Genomic DNA, 25,022 nt, shown 5'->3' with positions numbered 1-25,022 from the left:
GCGTCACAGGCAGAAGGGCGAGCAGGCAGGAAGGACGTCACAGGCAGGAAGGGCGTCACAGGCAGAAGGGCGAGCAGGCAGGAAGGACGTCACAGGTAGAAGGGCGAGCAGGCAGGAAGGACGTCACAGGCAGATGGGCGAGAAGGCAGGAAGGACGTCACAGGCAGAAGGGCGAGCAGGCAGGAAGGACGTCACAGGCAGAAGGGCGAGCAGGCAGGAAGGACGTCATAGGCAGATGGGCGAGAAGGCAGGAAGGACGTCACAGGCAGAAGGGCGAGCAGGCAGGAAGGACGTCACAGGCAGAAGGGCGGGCAGGCAGGAAGGGCGTCACAGGCAGAAGGGCGAGCAGGCAGGAAGGACGTCACAGGCAGAAGGGCGAGCAGGCAGGAAGGACGTCACAGGCAGAAGGGCGGGCAGGCAGGAAGGGCGTCACAGGCAGAAGGGCGAGCAGGCAGGAAGGACGTCACAGGCAGAAGGGCGAGCAGGCAGGAAGGACGTCACAGGCAGAAGGGCGAGCAGGCAGGAAGGACGTCACAGGCAGAAGGGCGGGCAGGCAGGAAGGGCGTCACAGGCAGAAGGGCGAGCAGGCAGGAAGGACGTCACAGGCAGAAGGGCGAGCAGGCCGGAAGGACGTCACAGGTACTGGAAACGTCGCAGGCAGCAGTGAAGGCTGGATATCTTAAATTTGGGGTCTCCTGGCAGCACAGCCTAGGAGGAGTAGGGGAAATAAAATGTGCAATTAGCAAAAGTAAGGAAGACTAGAGGCAGTGCAAATAGTTAGGTAAATGAAATATGTAAACTCTGGCAAATATGGCTATGGCAACATAAGGGAGAGGCAGGTGGGAATGCAGACATGGGGAGTTCCAGAACGTCAGCACTCCAATTCCATAAGGGGGGGGGTGAAGCCAGAGTGACAGACTGACAGTTCAGTTCATCCAAAGCCAATGGCACCGATCCCCACCCAGCTCTACACCTCACACTGCAGGTCTGACTGCGAGTGAGCAGTTAGCTAGAGCTAGAACTCCCTATAAGCTAAAGTGTGTTTTTAGCCTGGACTTGAATATTGAGAGTCAGTCTGAATCCTGCACATCCGGTGGAGACCATTCCACAGCTGAGAAGCTCTATAGGAGAAAGCTCTGCAGCCTGCCGTAGCTCTTTCTACCCTGGGTACTAACAGATATCCTGCTCCTTGAGATTGAAGAAAGCAAGGAGGTTGTATAAGGCCAGCAGATTACTAAGGTATTCTGGTGCAAATTCAGTTGTTTATAAGTTAATAGCAGTCATTCCAAGACTTAACTGGAAGCCAATGAAGGGAGCATAGAACAGGACTAATACAATCAAATGTTTGAGTGTTTGTAAGAACTCAGGCTGCTGCATTTTGTACCAGCTGAAGTTTATGTAAGGATCCAGACGGGCAACCAGAAAGGAGGCATTACGTAATGCAGTTCCGGGTCTGCGGCCATGTGCCAGCTGTGAGGCTCCGGGTCGGTGGCCATGTCCCAGCTGTGCGGTTCTGGGTCCAAGGCCGTGTCCCAGGTGTGCAGTTCCGGGTCTGCGGCCATGTCCCAGCTGTGCGGTTCTGGGTCCAAGGCCGTGTCCCAGGTGTGCAGTTCCGGGTCTGCGGCCAAGTCCCAGCTGTGCGGTTCTGGGTCCAAGCCCGTGTCCCTGGTGTGCAGTTCCAGGTCTGAGGCCATGTCCCAGCTATGCGGTTCTGGGTCCAAGGCCGTGTCCTTGGTGTGCAGTTCCGGATCTGCAATCGTGTGCCAGCTGTGAGGTTTTGGGTCTGCAGCCATGTCCCAGCTGTGAGGTTCTGGGTCTGCAGCCATATCCCAGCTATGCGGTTCTGGGTCCAAGGCCGTGTCCCAGGTGTGCAGTTCTGGGTCCAAGGCCGTGTCCTTGGTGTGCAGTTCCGGGTCTGCAGCCGTGTCCCAGGTGTGCAGTTCCGGGTCTGCAGCCGTGTCCCAGGTGTGCAGTTCCGGGTCTGCGGCCAAGTCCCAGCTGTGCGGTTCTGGGTCCAAGGCCGTGTCCCAGGTGTGCAGTTCCGGGTCTGCGGTCTTGTCCCAGCTGTGTGGTTCTGGGTCCAAGGCCATATCCCAGGTGTGCAGTTACGGGTCTGCGGCCATGTGCCAGCTGTGAAGCTCTGGGACCGTGGCTGTGTCCTAGCTGTGTGGTTCTGGGTCCAAGGCCGTGTCCCAGGTGTGCAGTTCCTTGTCTGCGGCCATGTCCCAGCTGTGCGGTTCTGGGTCCAAGGCCGTGTCCCGGGTGTGCACTTACGGGTCTGCAGCCAGATGGAAGACACGGGGAAGAACCACAAGGAAGCATCAGGATTAGTTTGGACGGGAGCAGGACAGTACTGGAGGTGCAAGAATAGGACGCAGAGACAGTTGGCCGGTACGGAGCTGGAAAAGAGATGTAGGGTTAGAATGCTCAGCAGTTGCATACTCAAAAATACCTTGTACTGAGCAATTTCAGAGTACGTGTTCTCTTACTTGTCCACAGCTTGTTTTGCCTGCAGGTGTGACAGAACCCCCCCCCCTTGACAACCAACCCCCAGCAGCCAAGGAATGCGTCATAGTCTGTCATGGGAACGGGGTTTGAATCAGGAGGGATGATTGCCGTGAAATTGAGCAATCACGTTGGGATCCAACACGTCCGAAGCAGGGACCCAGCACTGCTCCTCTGGTCCATATCCCTCCCAATCTACCAGGTACTGTAGACCACCCTTTCGGCGGTGGGAATCTAGAAGCGACTTAACGGCAAATGCTTCTCTATCACCCAGTGGGATCAGTGGTGGTGATTCCGAGACATCGGTGGTGGTATGTGTGAGGTTGTAGTGGGCCGGCTTCAGGAGAGAGATGCGAAAGACAAGATGGATTCTGTATATTTGGGGAAGCTGCAGACAGTAGGTTACAAGTCCAACTTAGGCTACAACTTTAAAGGGACTAATATACCTGGGACCAAGCTTATGCCCTTGGAGCAGTCGGAGATGTTAGGATAACAACCACACTGTCTCCTGGTTGGTCGACAGATTTGGGTCATCTTCGTTTGTCTGCCTGTGCCTTAGTCTGGGTGGTCTGCTTGGTTAACTGTCGGTTAGGGTTACCGATCTGATTCATTTGCTCAGCATGTCTGTTCACCTGAAGGTGATACGCTGTCGTCAGACTCACCTTAATGCTCATTTTCGAGTGTTCGGAAACCAAAGGAGGCGAACTGGGGTCCACGGTTAGATATGATGTCTTCAGGCAGGCCATAGTACCGGAACATCTATTGGAATAATAGATCTCCGAGTTCTAGGGCGGATGGCAGCTTTGGGAGAGGAATATGATAGCACATCTTTCAGAAGCGATTGTAAGGAGCACAGATGGGACAGATAAAACTCTCTCTCGGTTTCTTGTCTTTAGCCAGGCCATCAGTAATGTTCATCTAGAAGACACGCACTCACAACTGCCGGGTGTTCAGAACCAAGGGAGGTTGTTGACCCATTGAATAATTGAATTCCTCGTTTGGAACAGTATGTACGGTCAACCTGGTGGACAGTGGGAATGTGGGGGGTTGTCGCTGGTTGAGTTGTTGAAGCTAGTGTTCCAGGTTCTACTGGATCGGTCCCATGAAATAGGTGGGGGGAAGAACTGGAGCAGGCTCCTCTGAGACTTTGCAGTGTAGAACACATTGGGACATAGCATCTGCCTTGGTGTTCTTCAACCGAGGAATAAGGACACCTGGAAGTCATAACGCGTGAAGAACAGAGCCAATCTCGCCTGACGAGGATTGAGGCATTTGGGAGATTATTGTAAATTACGGTGATCTGTGAGTACTTGTAAAGGGTGTTTAGCCCCCTCTAACCAGTGTTGCCACTCCTCTAAGGTTTCCTTTATTGCAAGCAATTCACAATTACAACATCATAGTTGCATTCCACGGGCGTCAACTTTTTGGAGAGACAGGCGCAGGGATCTGTCTTACCCGAATTGGGGTCCCTCTGTGATAGCACGGCTCCAACGCCGACTTTGGAAGCGTCCATTTCTACTATTATATGTTCCTTAGGATCTGCCTGTTCTAGGACCAGACCCGTGCAAAATTGGATGCAGCCTCTGGCCAGACTAGAGTCTTTCTCTCTCCTTTCAGAAGGCCGGTAAGGGGTGCCCCCACCATGCTGAATCCCCAAATAAAGCGGGGATAAAAATGAGGGAATCCCAGAATCCTCTGTAACTCCTTAATGCTCTTAAGTTGGGACCAATCAAGGATGGCTTTGATCTTACTGGGATCCATTGCTACTTCTCCTAGTTGGATTCGGTACCCCAGGAAGTGAACGGAGGTATGATATGTATGTATGTTTATTAGAGTAAGCCAAATTGTGGTCTAAGGAACAGGTGGGGTTAAAGCCAGGGGTCAGGCAGAGTCAGACGGTTCGGAGCTGGAACAGAGACAGAGGATTAGAACACTTAGTTGCATACTCACAAATATAAGTAGCAGAGTGGGTGTTCCCTTAACAGCCCGCAGCTATGTTGCTTGTTCTGCCTGCAGGTGTGACACTTAGTACCTTGTGATGAACTGGCATCCCATCCAGGGTGTACCCCAGCCTACTGTCCGGCGATGAACTGGCATCCCATCCAGGGTGTACCCCAGCCTACTGTCCGGCGATGAAATGGCATCCCATCCAGGGTGTACCTCAGCCTAGTGCCCGGCGATGAACTGGCATCCCATCCAGGGTGTACCACAGCCTAGTGCCCAACGATGAACTGGCATCCCATCCAGGGTGGACCACAGCCTACTGTCCGGCAATGAACTGGCATCCCATCCAGGGTGGACCACAGCCTACTGTCCGGCGATGAACTGGCATCCCATCCAGGGTGTACCCCAGCCTACTGTCCGGCGATGAACTGGCATCCCATCCAGGGTGTACCCCAGCCTACTGTCCGGCGATGAACTGGCATCCCATCCAGGGTGGACCACAGCCTACTGTCCGGCGATGAACTGGCATCCCATCCAGGGTGTACCTCAGCCTACTGTCCGGCGATGAACTGGATTCCTGTCTTTGGTGTACCCTTGCCTAGTACCAGGCAATGGACTGTCATCCTGTCCAGGGTGTACCCTTGCTTACTGCCCGGTGATGAATTTTCATCTTTTCCAGGGTGTACCCCAAGTTAGTGCTTATGGTGACATCAGTCTTCCAGCCAAGAAATCTGAACTGACGATCATCTGATTATGCATACAGGGTCCTAACTCACTGAGGCACAAGCAGCCTCTCCTGATGACGAAGATAGAATGTTAGGAGGCCACTGTATGGATTTGTTGCTTTTAAATTTCTGGATCCATGTGTTCATCACTTTAGAGAATTGGCTTTCAGATCACACAGGCAAGGTTTCTGAAATAAGTGTGATCACATTACCCATGGAAGCTACCTCCCAGTCTGTGGGGTCTCCCCTGGATCCCTTACTTCCAGTGTTTAACAACACTCAGCCTCAGACAAATCGAGACAATGCCGGTCTTCAGTGGAATGTAATGCCACTTAACCCCAATTACTGCAATTAAGCTTCACTTGCTAGCAGCTGGTTTTCATAATGTAATTAGTTGGGTTTTTACAAAAGAGCCCCCAAAGTCTCCAGCACTGACCCTCTGCGTTCCCTCTCAAAAGCACAGGCCAGTGCAACAAAGCGCTGGGTTCCTGGCACATAAAACCCCCCACCCTCCCTCCCCCGGAGAACGAGAGGTGGGATTCTGCATCACAGCACTCGTGATGACTGGATTGCTGCTTGTATCTCAGCCAGCTAATTGTCTTATTGATGCATTGTTTCTTTGATGATGCAAGTCAAAATTAGAAACAAAGGCAAATTACACGCTATTAGCTAAGTAATGGGTCATTCAGCTCGCTGTGTCAGCTGCTAATGCTCAGCGCAACGGGCTAATCTGAAATGATTTGTTAGCCACCGGGGCTGAAGATATGCCCACTATCCAGAACCAATTAATTATTTTGCATCAATACACAACATAAAATAAACATAATGAGGGTATTTTTTTCAGAATGTCTGGAGACTTTAAGAAATAGATTGTGGAATCCAATATTGTCAGTGTCTGTATGGACCAAATTGAAGGAATCAGCTTTGACAGACTTTAAATTAATGTTCAAATTATCCCTGGATGTCCCTGTAGAGTCCCGTATACAGCCGCATACGTATTTCACATTGACTCAGTCCCTCTTCCGCTTCTATGAATAGACCAAGTTCAGTCTCATGCATAAGTGCATTAATTGGGGGGGGGCTGTAGATAATGAATGCAAATTTGTTAAGGAGATGAGGGGTGGAAGGGGGTGCTCTGGGCTTCTCCACCTCCTCCACAGCTTCCATTCCAGCTGCTAAAGGCAGCTTTAATCTGTGGAACGATGTGCCATTTAGCCCGGTCCTCTGTGAGTGTTTTGATTGGGTTGTTATGAAATGGCTTCATCGCACAAATGCACCGCTGGGAGGGAGGGTGGTCAGTGAGCCAGCGATCTTTTCGAAACATTTAAAATGTTCCAACCTGCAGGAAAAATAAAGAGATACACTCTGCTGATACAACCAGTATTAGGTTCTGACATCCATAACAGCAGAAACAACATGCATTAGACGATATAGAATTATTCGTTTTAAACACTGAGGTCGAAATCCAGCATTTTTTAAAATACAGGGCAGAAAGTGTTGGAACACTCCAGTGTGAATATCAAATGAGCGCGCTAACGAGCAATTAGGAGACACCTTCTCCTTCTGGAGTGGGGCTTGTTTAGGGCCTGCAGTCGCTGGTCGCTTCCTTAAGTGGCAATAATGAAACTCCAGTCGTTTAAGGGGATAATGTGCAAACAGGAAATGAAATATGGCCTCTCCTGCTGATGGGTAGGGCCCCAGGTCCTGAGTGGGTAGAGACTGATCACACGCACACCTGCTATTTGTGAAGCTCCTGTCCACTACAGTTGTGACAGCCGCACGATCCTTTAGTACAAATGTACCCGATGCGGCTGGACCGTTAACTGGTCATGGGAATTGTAGGCGACTGTCCTTATGATTGGAAGGTTCGATTGGTTCGAATCCCAGAGTCAGCACAGTCATTTCGCCATATGGCTCTTGAATAAGGCCCTTAACCCCAGTTGCTCCAAGGACCGGCTGAAACGTGTTTTACAAGAATGCTTTGTGGAAATGGGCTTCAACACCAGCATGGATAGTTTACAAACTCAAAATATAATACATCTGTAACGTACAGAAAAATAAACGCAAGATCTTGTCCAGAGGGAGAGTGTGTCAGAGTCCCGCTGGGGCACCAGCAGAAAAGGTAATATAAATAACATAAATAAAATAAAAATAAAATTTTAAAAAGTGGGCAGTGGTGGCTTGATGGTTAGGGAAGCGCACTTGTAATGTGAAAGATTGCTGGTTCGAATCCCCAACCGGCAAGGCACTACTGAGGTACTCTGAGCAAGGTACCGCCCCCAGGCACTGCTCCCTGGGGGCTGAATTAGCTGCCCCTTGCGATGTCACATGTGGGCTGAATGCGGAGGACACATTTTTTTATTATGCACTGTGTGCTGTAGTGCGTCAACAATGAGCACTGATCCCCCAATTCAATTCAAAAGAGTCCCCTCTGAGAGTGGCTGTTGTCTCTCTGAATGGGGGGACCCTTCCTGAATTAATGTGTAGAGAAGAGGCAGGTTCACGAGCTGCTCCGACTCCAGCGCCAGACTGGGGCACTCGTTAAGCTGGCAGCCGTGTGTTCATGGAGCTTCGCTCTGGAGCAGGAACTTCGCAATGTGACATGTCAAGTGAGGGGGCCTGAGGCGAAGAGAAGCCAACAACAAAAGTCCGCAGAGGAGCTCCCCCTCCATGCAAATCAGCCTCACATTCGCTTCCTCACCAGCTTGCCTTTTTACATATAGTGGGCCAAGCTCAGGTCTTTGGCCCCCCACTCTGGGGACGGGGATAGAGATCAGCGTCAGACTCTGAAATAAGTCACCCGCAGGAAAGTGTACATGGGGAGGTGGGTGAGTTGGTACATACTAACAGGTTAGTGCACACACATGTTTTCGTCACATTTATAGATGTCAGTGCTGGCTGAAACACACAGTTTAAAAAAAGGGGTGATTGCAATGCCTTGCATTTCATTTTCAGATCTTCTTCCCCATATATTCTGTCTTAGGCATGTGGAGGGAGGAATTTGAGGAATGGAAAGTGTCCATTTTGATGAGCCAGTTCCTGATATATGTTACAAAGCTGTGCAGCGGAGCGAGTTTAATGGATATCAGTCATGGAGTCTCTGTGACCGTCAGCCAATCAGAGGCTGGACATCACCCGCAGGAAATGGACAGCCAGCTGTAGCTCTTGATTGGTCAGCAGAGTCGATTTGCATAATTTTTGCCGTTTTACTGGCTGTAGGAGAAAATATCTGTCAGTTTCATTTGACATTTTTTTGACAAGCCTTAAGTTATCCTTGTGTATCTTTTTCTGTGGCTGAGCTTTTGGGTCAAGTTGTAGAACAGCCTGTTTCCTTGGCTGGTTTCAATTTACTGGTACAGACAAGACCAGAGGCACCAAAAGATAGGGAGAGAGGGAGAGCGAGAGGGCCCGAGAGAGAGCGAGGGAGCAGGTGAGCGTGAGAGCTGGAGAGTGAGAGAGTGAGCCCATCACCATAGCAGCATATAACCCCAGTTTGTCATCTGCACTGGACTGTCCACACTTCACTTCTTGAAGACATCGTCATAGGCTTAACTTGGAGCCCTTCAGAATGAAGGTCACTAAGGACACCTTCTGAATGTCAGATTATCACTGATGCCACCTGAAACACACAGAGGGCATGCAGAGGACATACAGAGGGCATGCAGTAGGCATAAAGAGGGCACACAGAGGGCATACAGAGGGCACACAGAGGGCACGCAGTAGGCATAAAGAGGGCGCACAGAGGGCATACAGAGGGCACACAGAGGGCATACAGAGGACACACAGACGGGAAGCAGTAGGCATAAAGAGGGCGCACAGAGGGCATACAGAGGGCACACAGAGGACACACAGAGGGCACACAAAGGGTACACAGAGGTTACACAGAGGGCATACAGGGGGTAGTGGGTCCCTAAGGCTAAAGACTAGGGAAATCGGAGCAGAGGAGTAGGCTGTCGCTGGTGAAAATGACTTTGTTGTGGCTTCTTCCTCACCTGTTTATTTTTCAGTGCATTACAGATGTTATATTTTGAGCTTGTAAACAATTCATACAGGTATTTAGACCCATTTCAACAAGACATCCTGGAAAATCATTGTCTCTCTTCATGGTCATTGGTCATGGTCGGTCGGCATGGTCACTTTTCATGGTCACTCGTCATTATCACTGTGGTAGAAAAATTATAAATCAACCTCTCTGATAACACAGAGAGTCACTTTGAATAAAAGACCTCTCAGTTTGGTGAGTAAAGAAAATCTCTTTTATCCCGGAAATTCCAGCAAAGCGCTCCTGTCACACTCGGTACCAAGTTACACCCAACACACAGAGCAACCAGCTGATAAACCCTAACTCCCAATTCCCAATAAGGACTTCTGGTTAAAGTCCTGATTGGTCACAAAACACCAACAAACCGAGCTCAAACGTATAACAAACACAATTCTCCTGCTCTATTGGTTCACTTTGGTAGCAAGGTAAAATCCACCCATTTTGCTCAATTTACCGGAATTTGTCTCGGCTTCTAGACTCTACTTCAGATGTGTATATAGATATTGATTATATGAAATTGAATCACTGTTAATGTTGGGTGTTCCACTGATTAATGATTAACACATTACTTATACATTTGCACTACCGCATAAGATACTATATATTGTCTGCTGCATTTTCTAAAGCTATAACTCATTGTGCACCAGTTGGGGCAGCTTTGAATCTCTTCCTGCAGGTGGTTTCTCCCCCCCTTTTGTACAGCTGTCTGCCTCTCCAAGGTCCGAGCTTTCTTCAGGATCTGCAGAACTAATTGCAGGCAGCTATCGCGAAGCGAGGTCACACAGTATTAAAAACAATCTCTTCTTACCTAAGACATAATAGACCCAATATGCCTCCTCTCCCGGGCCTACCAATGTCCAATTTTACTTCCACACCACTCATCATAGTCACTCATCATAGTTACTCATCATAGTTACTCATCATGATCACTCATCATTACCACTCATCATAGTCACTCAATATGGTCACTCATCATGGTCACTCATCATGGTCACTTGCCATTACCACCCTGCATAGTCACTCATCATGCTCACTCATCAATACCACTCTGCATAGTAACTCATCATTACCACTCTGCATAGTCACTCATCATGGTCACTCATCAATGCCACTCTGCATAGTCACTCATCATGGTCACTCATCATTACCACTCTGCATAGTCACTCATCAAGGTCACTCATCATTACCACTCTGCATAGTCACTCATCAAGGTCACTCATCATAGTCACTCATCATGGTCACTTGTCATTACCACTCTGCATAGACACTCATTATGGTCACTCATCATGGTCAGTTGTCATTACCACTCTGCATAGTCACTCATCAAGGTCACTCATCATGGTCAGTTGTCATTACCACTCTGCATAGTCACTCATCAAGGTCACTCATCATTACCACTCGGCATGGTCACTCATCATGGTCACTTGTCATTACCACTCTGTATAGTCACTCATCATGGTCACTCATCATTACCACTCTGCATAGTCACTCTTCATGGTCACTCTTCATAGTGACTCAGCGTGGTCCCTTTGCATGGTCACTTGGAAATTGAAATCCCCTGTCTTTTATATACAGCTGGTCCTATAAACATCCAGCTCCCAACTGAATATAAAAACAGCAAGCAGAGATTCTTGTTAATGAGAGAGGTCAGCGGAAAATGCCCAGACTCATTAAAGCTAGCAGGAAGGCTACAAGTGGAAAAAACATGGCAGAACTACAGCAGTGTGTGTACAGGCCTCATTGAAAACACAGCTCATCAAGCCTTGAAGTGGTAATGGAGATTAAGGGTGTCCAACCAAGGACTACATAGGGAGACCTAGGAAAGAAGCACTGAATATAGCATGAAAAATATCGGGGGGCGTTTCTGTTAAAATGTGTAGCATGAGATACACAGGATATGTGTCTTTGAAGTGGTCTCTGCATCCCCATGTCCCTGCATCCCCAATTCCCTGCGTCCCCATGTCTCTGCACCCCCACATGCCTGTGTCCCCATGCCAATTAAACACCAGACCAGAACCAATTGCTTTCCCATTTGTTATGGTAACTCTACCCCAAATGCCCGTGGTTCAATTGAGATCTGAGGAATAAAACAGCAACTCCAGAGAAAACACCTAGCTTTCTGAAATTCCCTGGCAATCGACTTTTCGAGTATTAAATCGGCTGTTTTTTCACCAGCTAAGAAAATGGTAACCGGATGTCAGCGAGCAGCAGAAGGGTAACATTAGTGGAATATGATAGGAGGTTGATGGAGTGCAGGCTTGTCGCAGGAATCACTGCGTGTCTGAAAGATGTTGTCAGGGAAACACATTAGTCACATGCTGATGAACACGCCGCTGAGAGCGACGCGTTTTACATGTGAATAGGGACAGATGGTAACCTGTGTGGTGTTTACCTGAGGCAAAGTTCCCACACGCCACTAGGACAACAGAAACCTTTAGAATGTATCCCTGCCTCAGCACCATTATCCTAGCTGAGCTGCTGTGTTCTTTGTCATACGACTGTTCCTGAATATACCAGCATTGTACAGACACAGAACAGCACTAACCCAGCACAGGTGTATTGCAGACTCAGACACAGACTCAGTATAGACACAGACTCGGTTCAGACACAGACTCAGCTCAGACACAGACTCAGATACAGACTCAGTATAGACACAGACTCAGACACAGACTCAGCTCAGACACAGACTCAGATACAGACTCAGTATAGAGACAGACTCAGTATAGACACAGACTCGGTTCAGACACAGACTCAGCTCAGACACAGACTCAGATACAGACTCAGTATAGACACAGACTCAGACACAGACTCAGCTCAGACACAGACTCAGTATAGAGACAGACTCAGTATAGACACAGACTCGGTTCAGACACAGACTCTGTACAAACCCAAAACAGCACAGGCACTGTAGAGTGCAAACTTGCTGCTAGAGTTTTGAGTGGCACGCACAGCCATCACACTGGGTCTCTCCCAGCACAAACCTGTGCTCCCTAATATCTAATTACAAATTATAATGCACTCATTCTTTAGCACATTTCTGCAGTACTGCATCACTCCTATGAATACCATCACAGAGAGTGTAAGAAATGCGAGAAATTACCTGAGCAATTCATTTGGATTTTTCCTTAAATTTCAGTGTTTCCCCTGCTATGCAAAATATGTTCATTTTATAATCTATAATTTATTTAAATCTCTGCCCAAATGACCAGACACTCTCAGTGCCGATGCCGCTTTCATTACAGTGGTGTGTAAATATAATTATCTCGGCCAAACACAGCATGGTGATCTCCAGCTAGTGTTGCAGGAATCCAAATGTAAAATTTTGACAAAATCAGACACAGGGGAGTCGACCTTCCGGGCCATTCCCCCTAAGTCAATAAGTGGATATGCTTGGTGTAGACTTTGTCCCTAATTCTTCATTGAGGACGGCATGTGATGACCTTTGCGTGTAATTTACCCAGCACTGAAGGCAGTTCTTCCGGCATTTTCCACTAAGTTTGGCCGTCAGAATCGCAGCCTGTGACCCCTCAGACGCTGGACCTCTTCCCCTACAGCCACCTCAGGAAGTTATCCACTCACCTCACGGGGAATGCGGTGCAAATCTCGGAAGTGGACCCCGCGGCCCGCCAGAACTGCTCAGCCCAGAGAATCTCTGCCAGCTTGAGAAGGACCTGAGGGACTAATCGCTGAAGCAGTGGGGGGGAGGGGGGGGGGGCTATAAGGGCTGTGTGCATTTTTGCTTGTTAGACACAGGAGTTAGACTTTTGAATACTTTTCTCCAGATGCCTGTGGGGGCCTGGGTGGGCTGTAGATAGAGAGGTGGGGGGCAGATTTTTTTTTTCTTCCATCGCTCCTATTGCCTGGGTTCTTCTTGACGCTTGTTAAGTCTGCCAGCCACTGAGTTAGAGTTCGGAAGCATGCAAAGCTCACCTGCGGCTTGAGGCTGGGAATCGGATCCGAAGCCCCAGCCCTTCAGTGCCCAGTGAATCCTGGCATAAGTTTACACATTCCAGAGACAGTAGCAGATCTTTCCAATCAATGTTCCTCAGATTGTCTGTGATTTTTGTTTGGGTTTACATATAATCCAAACACACAGGCATCAAATGGAAAATTTAGCGTTATGCTTTTATACAAAATATACCATCTTTGTTTGATACCTATATCATTTTTCATATTATCACATTTGACCTTTACATTTCATTTTTGGTCAGGTCTGTCACTGAATTCCCAAACTCATCACTGCAAGTCTCCTGCTTTAAAAATGTGAAGAATTAAGGCAGAAGGGATATTAAAATAATCCACGGTTCTATTCCTGTCTTGCATCAGTTGACCTTTTATAAAAACATTGTTTTCTTAATTTATAATACGCGCCTAAATTTGATTTCTACACTGCTGACTGTTTCTAAGTACTTCAGATTGATAAGTGAGCTGACTGGATTGATTCAGAAAATAACTAAATAATCTCCCTTGCTGGAGCTTCTCCACGGTTCTCATTCAGAGATTTAGGTAGTGAAACGTGAAACATATTACCCCCCATCTGCTGGAATCTTATTCCTAAAGGGTCCAATTTCACGCTTATTAGTCCAGGCATGCCAGTTTATTTACCAGCCTGCAGGTCCAATGCAGGTGACCCGGTGACTTCCCCCAACTGCACTGCTGACAGGCACCTGCTGCATGTAAATCTTGGTCATTCACAGCCCTGTTCTTATCTCCTGTGATGTTAATGATCTGTGCTGCCTAGGATCAGCTCCAAGCTCCCCACGGTCATGTGTGGCATTTGAGGGAGGAAGATTGATGGGATCCATCGATTTGATTATACTTTATAGAACGTGGGGCAGATATAAATCTCTCAGGAATAAGAAGATGGCCTTGCACTTCTGTTCCTGTTACAGCGTGATATGTGGGGTTTTGATATATGGGTTAGAGCTTGCACTAGCATTAGGGTTAGGGTAGACATAAGGGTTCCAGCTAGTGCTTCAGTGCCTACCATAGCTTACACTGCTCCACTGGATGTCCATCCCTTGACCTCATGCAATGCATGTGACACCGCACACCAACACACACACACACACACACACACACACACAAAGATACACACATGCACGCACATACGCACAGACACACGCACACACAGACACACAGATACACACATGCACACACACATACACAAACACATGCACACATGCCCTGACCGCTCCTGTAAAATATTAGACGGGTGACTTTCTCCACAGGCTGACTATTTTATTATGAAGAAAAAGCAAATGAAAGTGGAAGGGGCTGCACTGGTGGAGCCCCCGCTCCTCTGTTCCATTCATTATTCTCCCCTTTTTACGGAATATTAATGGCGGAGGAAAAAAATGAGAGGAGTGGCTCGAGCAGACCTAATGTCAGCAAAGGGGCTGGACTTTCTTCTTTTTTTTTTTTAGCCTGACACCCGCTTCTTATTCTACTTTTCCTTTCTTCTCCTAGGCAGAGAGGAGGGCTGTCGTAGCCCAGCTCCAGGCCGGGCTGACCTGTGAGATGGACGTGCTTTAGGTGAGCAGAAGCGCTCAAAAAACTCACAACAGTGGGCAGGGGAGCCGTGCGACCAGCCCGAGCCGTTTGTGATCCGCAAGTCGATAAGACAAGGAGATTAATAATGCAGGCTAATAATGCCCCCCACTCCTGCCCATTTTAGCTGGGGACGTGGTAATGATGTGATATTGCTGTAGGAGGAGATCGGCTCCACTGTGCATGTGGGGGAGGGGGGGGGGTTCACTCATCCCAATTGGCCCGTGAGACACGGACAGTTTGAAAAATGGCAATGCGGTTATCATTTTAATTAAATATAAAGTTTTTTTTTATAATTTTCCTGAATCCAGGACTTCAAAGAACATCTTTTGCACCGTTCAGAGCCATAACTTCTGAGTGACAGTTTTGGTTCATTTGCAAGTTTTTTCAGATCCAACCTTGCCCACGGTGTCATGCTGAGGGTTACAGTAAATGTCAGCGCCTCTCTCTCCCATGCTCCATAGGATTATCCTCTGGAGGCTGATCCAGCTTCTGTGGATGCTTGTGTTTTTACCAAGCAAAGGCTCTGCAATGTCACTTCACAGAGAAGCGGTTACACTTCACTCTGCCATGATTCACAGAGAAGCGGTTATACTTCACTCTGCCATGATTCACAGGGAAGCGGTTACACTTCACTCTGCCATGATTCACAGAGAAGCGGTTACACTTCACTCTGCCATGATTCACAGAGAAGCGGTTACACTTCACTCTGCCATGATTCACAGAGAAGCGGTTATACTTCACTCTGCCATGATTCACAGGGAAGCGGTTACACTTCACTCTGCCATGATTCACAGAGAAGCGGTTACACTTCACTCTGCCATGATTCACAGAGAAGCGGTTACACTTCACTCTGCCATGATTCACAGGGAAGCGGTTACACTTCACTCTGCCATGATTCACAGAGAAGCGGTTACACTTCACTCTGCCATGATTCACAGGGAAGCGGTTACACTTCACTCTGCCATGATTCACAGAGAAGCGGTTACACTTCACTCTGCCATGATTCACAGAGAAGCGGTTATACTTCACTCTGCCATGATTCACAGAGAAGCGGTTACACTTTACTCTGCCATGATTCACAGAGAAGCGGTTACACTTTACTCTGCCATGATTCACAGGGAAGCGGTTACACTTCACTCTGCCATGATTCACAGGGAAGCGGTTACACTTCACTCTGCCATGATTCACAGAGAAGCGGTTACACTTCACTCTGCCATGATTCACAGGGAAGCGGTTACACTTCACTCTGCCATGATTCACAGAGAAGCGGTTACACTTCACTCTGCCATGATTCACAGGGAAGCGGTTACACTTTACTCTGCCATGATTCACAGGGAAGCGGTTACACTTTACTCTGCCATGATTCACAGGGAAGCGGTTACACTTCACTCTGCCATGATTCACAGAGAAGCGGTTACACTTTACTATATTGTATTTACTACGTAATCTAACTCCTTCATTGCAGGAAACTCACTGCTGTCGCTCGCTGAGGCTGCACTTATAGAGGAAATATTTCAAATGTCCATCTACATTTCCGTTAAAACATATAATAAATATGTGTCATGGGAACAGGTCCTGGCAAGGACACATATGGTGCTAAACAGGCAATGTAGCTAGCATCCCTGCTAAAACAGGCCATTGCTTAGGGCACAGTCCTGTTGAGCAGCATAAATGCTTGTATCAAGGAACAGGACTAACTTATCCAGACTCTTTTCAAAACATCTCACTCAGCACAAGAGGAAACCTGAGGAACAAAGCATTTCAAGGGTATTTCTATCCCTTAGAATTGAATAGATAATAATTGCAGTCAGTCTGCTTGATGACATATGTACACATCTGCGCAGGTCAGTCTGTTGATGACACATGTACACATCTGCGCAGGTCAGTCTGCTTGATGACACATGTACACATCTGCGCAGGTCAGTCTGCTTGATGACACATGTACACATCTGCGCAGGTCAGTCTGCTTGATGACACATGTACACATCTGCGCAGGTCAGTCTGCTTGATGACACATGTACACCTCTGCGCAGGTCAGTCTGCTTGATGACTCGTACACCTCTGCGCAGGTCAGTCTGTTGATGACACATGTACACATCTGCGCAGGTCAGTCTGTTGATGACACATGTACACATCTGCGCAGGTCAGTCTGCTTGATGACACATGTACACATTTGCGCAGGTCAGTCTGCTTGATGACTCGTACACCTCTGCGCAGGTCAGTCTGCTTGATGACTCGTACACCTCTGCGCAGGTCAGTCTGTTGATGACACATGTACACATCTGCGCAGGTCAGTCTGTTGATGACACATGTACACATCTGCGCAGGTCAGTCTGTTGATGACACATGTACACCTCTGCGCAGGTCAGTCTGCTTGATGACTCGTACACCTCTGCGCAGGTCAGTCTGTTGATGACACGTACACCTCTGCGCAGCTCAGTCTGCTTGATGACACGTACACCTCTGCGCAGCTCAGTCTGCTTGATGACACGTACACATCTGCGCAGGTCAGTCTGTTGATGACACGTACACCTCTGTGCAGCTCAGTCTGCTTGATGACACGTACACATCTGCGCAGGTCAGTCTGCTTGATGACACATGTACACCTCTGCGCAGGTCAGTCTGTTGATGACACGTACACCTCTGCGCAGCTCAGTCTGCTTGATGACTCGTACACATCTGCGCAGGTCAGTCTGTTGATGACACATGTACACATCTGCGCAGGTCAGTCTGTTGATGACACATGTACACATCTGCGCAGGTCAGTCTGTTGATGACACGTACACCTCTGCGCAGCTCAGTCTGCTTGATGACACGTACACATCTGCGCAGGTCAGTCTGCTTGATGACACATGTACACCTCTGCGCAGGTCAGTCTGCTTGATGACTCGTACACCTCTGCGCAGGTCAGTCTGCTTGATGACTCGTACACCTCTGCGCAGGTCAGTCTGTTGATGACACATGTACACATCTGCGCAGGTCAGTCTGTTGATGACACATGTACACATCTGCGCAGGTCAGTCTGTTTATGACACGTACACCTCTGCGCAGGTCAGTCTGCTTGATGACTCGTACACCTCTGCGCAGGTCAGTCTGTTGATGATACGCACACCTCTGCGCAGCTCAGTCTGCTTGATGACACGTACACCTCTGCGCAGCTCAGTCTGCTTGATGACACGTACACATCTGCGCAGGTCAGTCTGTTGATGACACGTACACCTCTGCGCAGCTCAGTCTGCTTGATGACACGTACACATCTGCGCAGGTCAGTCTGCTTGATGACACATGTACACCTCTGCGCAGGTCAGTCTGTTGATGACACGTACACCTCTGCGCAGCTCAGTCTGCTTGATGACACGTACACATCTGTGCAGCTCAGTCTGCTTGATGACACGTATGGACAAGATAAAAATATAATGCTGCTATAGCTTCTAAGATTACTGAGTTTATGGCCTTATTCTTTTTTATTTTGCCACACATATCAGGAAATTATCAAACTTAATTTGTCATAGGAAATAATTTATTTCAAAACTTTTAAACTGAATCGTGAAATCCTTGTAAATAATGGCCCTGGGTTCGACACTCCTCTGGAAGAAAATGCTGGTACCGGCCTGCCTATTGAGGGTGAGAAACAGTGGATGCCTACACACTCAGAGAGAGGGAGCAGTTTCATGATTTATTTCTTAATCAAGTACTTTCTTCCAAAGTCACGTTCAGAATGGCGACTAGAGTTTTAAAAAGTGCATACAGGAAATAACAGCAGTCATTAACACATGCAGGGGAATGGTTTTGGTGCAGGTGAAAGTGGCTGCTTTCTTTTTAGCCTTGAATTAAATTAGATGCTCGCGGAAAATACACTGAGTAACTGGTTTATAATATACAGTTACGTCCTCCCCATCATGTCCGCCTGACCCTCCTGTTTCCACCCAAATGTGACCCTGATGAGCCACACCTCTTACTTGTTAGCCTTGTTAGTCTCTGTATTTAAGTACCTGTTTGTTCCGTCATTGACGTTGCTCCTCCTGTCTGCCAGTGTCCTTCCCCATACTCACCTTCTTATTTTGACCCCTTCTGGTTCTTTCTCTGCTCCTTAATGAACCCTTTCTTGCCTGACGCCCAGCATTTAATCCTTTGCCCCGAATCCTGTAACAAAATGACCATACTCTCAAAAAACCCTGACAGCCTGCCCCTCTGGTCCCGCTTCCACACCTCCCGGCATCCAGAAGATACCCTGAGTGCATCGGATTTGAAGACCAAAGGGTTTCCCAGTGCCGAGAGAGTCACCCTACCTTCAAAGAAAGGATTTATTCTCCCTCCTAGAAACTTACCTAGAGTGGATCCCGTGATCTGGAAGATCCCTAAAACTCAGCGCTGCCACTCTGCCCGCCACCTCTCTGCAACGTGAAGCCGCTGAACCCGCCACCTCTCTGCAACGTGAGGCCACTCAACCCGCCGCCTCTCTGCAGCGTGAGGCCACTCAACCCGCCACGTCTCTGCAACATGAGGCCACTCAACCCGCCGCCTCTCTGCAGCGTGAGGCCACTCAACCCGCCACCTCTCTGCAACGTGAGCCCACTCAACCCGCCACCTCTCTGCAGCGTGAGGTCTCTCAACCCGCCACCACTCTGCAGTGTGAGGCCACACAACCCGCCGCCTCTCTGCAACGTGAGGCCACTCAACCCGCCACCTCTCTGCAACGTGAGGTCTCTCAACCCGCCACCTCTCTGCAACGTGAGGCCACTCAGCCCGCCACCTCTCTGCAACGTGAGGCCACTCAGCCTGCCATCTCTCTGCAGCGTGAGGTCTCTCAACCCGCCACCTCTCTGCAACGTGAGGCCACTCTGCCCGCCACCTCTCTGCAACGTGAGGCCACTCAACCCGCCGCCTCTCTGCAGCGTGAGGCAACTCAACCCGCCACCTCTCTGCAACGTGAGGTCTCTCAACCCGCCACCTCTCTGCAACGTGAGGCCACTCAGCCCGCCACCTCTCTGCAACGTGAGGTCTCTCGACCCGCCACCTCTCTGCACCATGAGGCCACTCAACCCGCCGCGCCTCTGCAGCGTGAGGCCACTCAACCCGCCGCCTCTCTGCAGCGTGAGGCCACTCAACCCGCCGCCTCTCTGCAGCGTGAGGCCACTCAACCCGCCGCCTCTCTGCAGCGTGAGGCCACTCAACCCGCCGCCTCTCTGCAGCGTGAGGCCACTGAACCCGCCGCCTCTCTGCAGCGTGAGGCCACTCAACCCGCCACCTCTCTGTAGCGTGAGGCCACTCAGCACTGCCTCTCTGTAGCGTGAGGCCACTCAACCCGCCACCTCTCTGTAGCGTGAGGCCACTCAACACTGCCTCTCTGCAGCGTGAGGCCACTCCACCCGCCACCTCTCTGTAGCGTGAGGCCACTCAGCACTGCCTCTCTGCAGCATGAGGCCACTCAGCACTGCCTCTCTGCCCACCACCTCTCTGCAAAATGAGGCAACTCAACCCGCCACCTCTCTGCAGCGTGAAGCCATTCAAAGCCGCTTCTCTACAGCTTGAGGCCACTCAGCACTGCCTCTCTACCCACCACCTCTCTGCAACATGAGGCCATTCAACCCGCCGCCTCTCTGCAGCGTGAGGCCACTCAACCTGCCGCCTCTCTGCAGCGTGAGGCCACTCAGCACCACCTCTCTGCCTGCCGCCTCTCTGCAACATGAGGCCACTCAACCCACCGCCTCTCTGCAGCGTGAGGCCACTCAGCACTGCCTCGCTGCCCACCACCTCTCTGCAACATGAGGCCACTCAACCCGCCGCCTCTCTGCAGCGTGAGGCTACTCAACCCGCCGCCTCTCTGCAGCGTGAGGCCACTCAACCCGCCGCCTCTCTGCAGCGTGAGGCCACTCAACCTGCCGCCTCTCTGCAGCGTGAGGCCACTCAACCTGCCGCCTCTCTGCAGCGTGAGGCCACTCAGCACTGCCTCTCTGCCCGCCACCTCTCTGCAACATGAGGCCACTCAGCGCTGCCTCTCTGCCCGCCACCTCTCTGCAACATGAGGCCACTCAACCTGCCACTTCTCTGCAACGTGACGCCACTCAGTGCCACCTCTCTGCCTGCCGCCTCTCTGCAACATGAGGCCACTCAACGCCACCTCTCTGCCCGCTGCCACTCTGCCCGCCGCCTCTCTGCAACGTGAAGCCGCTGAACCCGCCACCTCTCTGCAACATGAGGCCACTCAACGCTGCCTCTCTGCCCGCTGCCACTCAACCCGCCGCCTCTCTGCAACATGAGGCCACTCAACCCGCCGCCTCTCTGCAACATGAGGCCACTCAACCCGCCGCCTCTCTGCAGCGTGAGGTCTCTCAACCCGCCACCTCTCTGCAACATGAGGCCACTCAACCCGCCGCCTCTCTGCAGCGTGAGGTCTCTCAACCCGCTGCCTCTCTGCGGCGTGAGGCCACTCAACCCGCCACCTCTCTGCAGCGTGAGGCCACTCAACCCGCCACCTCTCTGCAACATGAGGCCACTCAGCACTGCCTCTCTGCCCGCCACTTCTCTGCAGCGTGAAGCCACTCAACGCCGCTTCTCTGCAGCTTGAGGCCACTCAGCACTGCCTCTCTGCCCGCCACCTCTCTGCAACATGAGGTCACTCAACCCGCCGCCTCTCTGCAGCATGAGGCCACTCAACCTGCCACCTCTCTGCAGCGTGAGGCCACGCAACCTGCCATCTCTCTGCAGAGTGAGGCCACTCAACCCGCCACCTCTCTGCAGCGTGAGGCCACTCAGCACTGCCTCTCTGCCCGCCACCTCTCTGCTACATGAGGCCACTCAACTCGCCACCTCTCTGCAACATGAGGCCACTCAGCACTGCCTCTCTGCCTGCCACCTCTATGCAACATGAGGCCACTCAACCCGCCACCTCTCTGCAACATGAGGCCACTCATCCCGCCACCTCTCTGCAGCGTGAGGCCACTCAACCTGTCAACTCTCTGCAACATGAGGCCACTCAACCCGCCGCCTCTCTCCATCGTGAGGCCACTCAACCCACCACCTCTCTGCAGCGTGAGGCCACTCAACCCGACACCTCTCTGCAGCGTGAGGCCACTCAACGCCGCCTCTCTGCAGAGTGAGGCCACTCAACGCCGCCTCTCTGCAGCGTGAGGCTACTCAGCACTGCCTCTCTGCAGCGTGAAGCCACTCAGCACTGCCTCTCTGCCCGACGCCTCTCTGCAACTTGGGGCCGCTCAACGTCGCCTCTCTGCCCGCCACCACTCTGCCCACCGCCTCTCTGCAACGTGAAGCCGCTGAACCCACCGCCTCTCTGCAGCATGAGGCCACTCAACCCGCCACCTCTCTGCAGCGTGAGGCCACTCAGCACTGCCTCTCTGCCCGCCACCTCTCTGCAACTTGGGGCCACTCAACGCCGCTTCTCTGCAGCTTGAGGCCACTCAGCACTGCCTCTCTGCCCGCCACCTCTCTGCAACATGAGGCCACTCAACCCGCCGCCTCTCTGCAGCATGAGGCCACTCAACCTGCCGCCTCTCTGCAGCGTGAGGCCACTCAACCTGCCATCTCTCTGCAGAGTGAGGCCACTCAACCCGCCACCTCTCTGCAGCGTGAGGCCACTCAGCACTGCCTCTCTGCCCGCCACCTCTCTGCTACATGAGGCCACTCAACTCGCCACCTCTCTGCAACATGAGGCCACTCAACCCGCCGCCTCTCTGCAGCGTGAGGCCACTCAACCCGCCACCTCTCTACAACATGAGGCCACTCAACCCGCCGCCTCTCTGCATCGTGAGGCCACTCAACCCGCCACCGCTCTGCAGCGTGAGGTCACTCAACCCGCCGCCTCTCTGCAGCGTGAGGTCACTCAACCCGCCGCCTCTCTGCAGCGTGAGGCCACTCAACCCGCCACCTCTCTGTAGCGTGAGGCCAATCAGCACTGCCTCTCTGCCCGCCACCTCTCTGCAGCGTGAAGCCACTCAACGCCGCTTCTCTGCAGCTTGAGGCCACTCAGCACTGCCTCTCTGCCCGCCACCTCTCTGCAACATGAGGCCACTCAACCCGCCGCCTCTCTGCAGCGTGAGGCCACTGAACCTGCCGCCTCTCTGCAGAGTGAGGCCACTCAACCCGCCACCTCTCTGCAGCGTGAGGCCACTCAGCACTGCCTCTCTGCCCGCCACCTCTCTGCAACATGAGGCCACTCAACCCGCCATCTCTCTGCAACATGAGGCCACTCAACCCGCCGCCTCTCTGCAGCGTGAGGCCACTCAACCTGCCAACTCTCTGCAACATGAGGCCACTCAACCCGCCGCCTCTCTGCAGCGTGAGGCCACTCAACCTGCCACCTCTCTGCAGCGTGAGGACACTCAACGCTGCCTCTCTGCAGCATGAGGCCACTCAGCACCGCCTCTCTGCAGCGTGAAGCCACTCAGCACTGCCTCTCTGCCCGCCGCCTCTCTGCAACTTGGGGCCACTCAACGTCGCCTCTCTGCCCGCCACCACTCTGCCCACCGCCTCTCTGCAACGTGAAGCCGCTGAACCCACCACCTCTCAGTAGCGTGAGGCCACTCAGCGCCACCTCACTGCCTCTCTGCCCGCCGCCTCTCTGCAACTTGGGGCCACTCAACGTCGCCTCTCTGCCCGCCGCCACTCTGCCCACCGCCTCTCTGCAACGTGAAGCCGCTGAACCCACCGCCTCTCTGCAACATGAGGCCACTCAACCTGCCTCCTCTCCGCAGCATGATGCCGCTTAGCCCACTGGCTTCCTGCAGCAAGCCACAGCTCCACCTATTGACTGCAGGAGGAAGAAGCGGAGGAAGCTGGCTTTGACTATGGCTACCACCTTGCCTGGCATGATGCCTCCTAACCCAAGCCCACGAGAGGCCACTGCTCATCCCAAGCCTCCAGAGTTTGACCCACAGGAGCCCACTCACCCTGTCTTCACCTCTGCTGTACCAGTAGAGCCTGTCCTCTCATCTGCTGTGCCTCCAGAGTCCTTTCTCACCTCTGCTGTACCTAGCTCAGAGACAGCTGCTCTGCCTGTGCTCCAGAGTCCCAGTCCAAAGAAGGCTGATCCCCCCCCCCCTCCCCCCGTGTCCCTGGTCCACACCACCTGAACCACCTGAGCCCAGTCTCATCTCACCTGCACCCATCTCACAGTCTCCTGGTGTCCTCTTAGCACCCACCTCACAGCCTCCTGTTGTCATCTTGGTGGTTTCCTTGTCCCCTGTAGGTCACTGCCAGGCCGATGCCCAAATACCTGGTCACCAACTGATGAATTGATGCCCTGCTGGAGGATGTAGAATGGGATGCTCTTGACCTTGCCCTAAGTCCCACTCCATAGGCCCCAGCCTCAGCCCACCCATTGACTTGATCCTAGAAACCCGGTGTGGTCAACAGTACCAGCTGGGATCCCGAAGAGGGGGTGGCTGTGTTTTCATATCCCAGAGGGTGAGATGGGGGCACACTATCCTTTATTATCAAGACATGATCAGGGAAACAAACAAGGCTGCGAGGGGTCAAAACATGAAGACTAACTCTGGGATGGGCACAGGCAACAGGAAGACTGACAGCCTGGTAAATACAGGACCAGCAGCAACCCCTGTTGGTCATACCAGGGGATGGACAGGGCGGGTCGTGACTGAGTCCCCCTGAAGCATGCACTCCAAGCACAGGAAATGCCAACATGATCTGGACGGGACAGATAGAACCGATGACAAGACAGCGTATGGCCAGACCCACAGAATATATGGTACATACACCAGATGGGGTCAGGAACTAGACAGAAACCAAACCTCAACTGACCAAAGAAACAAGGGACAGAACACAGAACCATACACACAGCAGGACTAGGGGCAGAGTAATGGCGCCAATTGAATCAGGGACCAGAAGGGCAGCAGGAGGGACAATCACCATGAAACGTTCCAGGACCAGATAAACAGATAGAGGGGCAACAGAGACAGGAGCAGACACATAAGAGGAAGCCAGCCCAGGGGAGAATAGAGGCAGGACAGGGTAATGGGGCAGGTACCAACTCACGACCAGAGGAAGAGGGAAATGACCAGGGAGTCTTATAGACCCTGGGACATGGACCCTCTCAGGTCCGACCACAGGGAAGGCAAGACCCATCAGGACCCATCAGGGCTCCAGGGAGATGGCATGGTTGGGGGGCACTGAGGAGACAGCATGGCCAGACGGCACTGGCAGGACAGCAAGAGACATGCAGTCGATGTGGCCCCTCTTAAGCCAGGAGCTTGGGACTCAGGCAAAGTGCCCCTCTA

The sequence above is a fragment of the Brienomyrus brachyistius genome, chromosome 1 (genome assembly GCF_023856365.1).
Source record: "Brienomyrus brachyistius isolate T26 chromosome 1, BBRACH_0.4, whole genome shotgun sequence".
Classification (NCBI taxonomy): domain Eukaryota; kingdom Metazoa; phylum Chordata; class Actinopteri; order Osteoglossiformes; family Mormyridae; genus Brienomyrus; species Brienomyrus brachyistius.
Note: the sequence above shows the minus strand (reverse complement) of the source record.